A 2,825-nucleotide genomic window follows, 5' to 3' on the forward strand; every position below is an offset into this window, starting at 1 on the left:
TTCCTCGGTGATATCTTTCTAACCCCATTCAAAATTATTGAATTGTAACACACAGGAATTCTATTTGGATAGAGGGGATCTAAAGCAGTTAAGTAAGGTATTGAGTAGCAGTGTTTACTCTTCCCCCTCTAGAGTAATGAGAGGATAAACCTTGCCAGTATGGAAAAGGTTTAAGTTTAGCCCAAATGGCGACTAACGCAACAAGAAAGTTTAGCTCACCTAAAGGCAGAAAAACGAAATGGTATCAAATTATTTCCCATTAAATGAAAAATATGAGATAGTTGAGTTTTAGGGACTATTCTAACATTTTAATCTATGGTAGCCTTTGAAAGCGTCAGCTGATTCTATGAATTTGCAATTCTGGTAAACTATCCCTTCTGTTTTTCCTCTAAGGAGATCTTACGATTCCATAGTCGCTTCATGGCATTCTTTACATCCTCATTTCTCAGAGTATAGATGAGTGGGTTTAGCATTGGGGTGATGGTAGTATAGAATACAGACACAGCCTTATCCAGTGGGAAGGTAGTGGATGGACGGAGATAAATAAAGATACAAGGGACAAAGAAGAAAGTTACTACAGTCAGATGAGACCCACAGGTAGAGAGAGCTTTGCGCCGGCTCTCTGCGGACTGCTTCCGAAGACTAAATAAAATGACTGTGTAGGAGGCCAAAAGAATGAGGAAACACCCCAGGGAGATAAGACCACTATTGACAATCACCAACATGTTTACCAGGGTTGTATCAACACAGGCAAGTTTTAGCACTGGGTGAACATCACAAAAGTAGTGGTCAATGACTTGGGCATTACAGAAGGGCAGCTGAAAGGTCAGGAGGGTCTGAACAAAGGAATGGCCCAGGGCCCCCAACCAGGACAATGATGCTAGAACAGAACAAACATTGGCATTCATGATGGTAGTATAATGGAGAGGTTTGCAGATGGCAGCGTAGCGGTCAAAAGCCATAGCAGTCAAAACCAAAATCTCAGCACAACCAAAAAAGTGGAAGGTAAACATCTGAGTTACACAGCCCCAGTAAGAAATTGTCTTTTTCTCAGAAAAGAAGTCTGCGATCATCTTGGGTGCCGTGGCTGAGGAGTAGGCAATGTCCACAAAGGATAGGTTACTGAGGAAGAAATACATTGGTGTGTGGAGCCAGAGGTCAGAAAAGACAGTAAGCAAGATGAGCAGATTTCCCACCATGATCATGGTGTAGAAGAGGAGGAATAGGGCAAAGAACATGAGTTGAATTCCAGGATCTTGGGACAGTCCCAGGAATATAAACTCAGTGACATTGTTAACGTCTTCCGTGGGAATCCAGGCAGGACTGGTGGAATGGCTCTGGTTCTCTGCAAAATAAACATGTTTAAACCATTATAAGCATGGTAAAGCTTAACAGAAACAATCTTATGAAAATATTTAAGTGATGCTAAATACAGAAGAGGAAATTATTCACATTTTTTGACCATAGCTAATGGATATTTTTTCTGATTATTAATGTTCTTACCATATTATTGACTCGTATTTGATTTTCTGTTCCACTTAGACCTACAGCTCCTTTTATCCAAACAAAAATCTAGAGAATCTAAGTTTCTTTCTATTGGATTTAATGTTTTTCCCTGATCATTTCTCTCTCTCCCTCTTGTCCCCTCCCGTCTCTCTCTCATCAGAAATTCTTTCTGGAGCAAAAACTTAAATTTAAATGGATAAGTTAATGTTTCAGACTGAAGATAAAGCAAGAAATCAGAATCTGAGATCTGATATCTAAAAATTTCTAGTGAGCCATTTTAGTATAATATACACAAACCAACTTTAGAAGAACTAGGCTCTCCTTAATCAAGTGAGGAAGACTCAGTTTTTTGTTTCTAAATTATATTGAAAGTTTCAATACATTTCAAGGTTAAAAGGAACTTTATCTATCAATTAAAAATAGTCATATTTAGTGACTAAGAACAACTTATGAGCCATCATAAGTGACCTCTGCTTAACAACAATCCATGCTTATAAACCAATATTGGAGGGAGTTTGAGTCCTAAACCTTGAGCTTCATATGGAAATTCCACTTTGCTTATCAATAAAAAATACATGAGAAGTTATGAACCCATACAGAAAAAGACTTCTTCTTACATTGCTCTAAATATTTGAAAAATTTAAAAATTCATCAAGGATAATACGTTGTTGTTAGCTGCTGTCGGGCCAGCCCCCGACTCATAGTGACCCTATGCACAATGGGATTGAACCAAATATACAGGATAATATTCTGAAATATTTTACCCCACCCATTATGCCCAATCTATTTGCCTCGAAAAAGCCAGATAATTCTTTGTCCTTGTAATCCTAGTAAAAATTAGGAATAAAATTTTCCATAAAAATAATGCTATAAATGGTTAAAAGCAAATTAAGTGGTGTATTAGTAATTTACGTGGTTTTAGCTTTCATAGTATGGTTTGTGAATATAATCATCACTAATGGCATTGTTTACAAAGGAAAATGCATTCTCAGTTTTAAACAGCAGTCTTGTAAACATATTTTTAAAATATAATACATTTGTAATTTAGGAATTATTTTAATGCATTATCTAGAACAATAGTAAGTAGTATTTTTTTAATTTAGTGAAAGATTTATTTTACTTCTTTTAAACTTTTCCTTAAAAAAAAAGTCCCTGCTTTATCAATTCAGTGACCAAGTTGTTAATTACAGATAACTGCCTCAGAGAAGACTTGAACTAAATAACTTCTTCCTTTTTAAAACTTAACTGGTCTAATCAGATTATTTAAAAATTGCACCAGGGTGTATGATTTCCCCTAAATTCCAAATTCTGTTAAACTA

General features: G+C 36.1%; 1 pseudogene; it reads right to left on the minus strand.

Moving 5' to 3' along the window:
• Nucleotides 1–368: 368 nt before the first annotated feature.
• On the minus strand, nt 369–1,465 carry LOC101345266 (olfactory receptor 4S2-like; annotated as a pseudogene).
• Nucleotides 1,466–2,825: the final 1,360 nt, after the last annotated feature.

This window comes from Trichechus manatus, unplaced genomic scaffold (assembly GCF_000243295.1).
Source record: "Trichechus manatus latirostris isolate Lorelei unplaced genomic scaffold, TriManLat1.0 scaffold00408, whole genome shotgun sequence".
Lineage (NCBI taxonomy): Eukaryota > Metazoa > Chordata > Mammalia > Sirenia > Trichechidae > Trichechus > Trichechus manatus.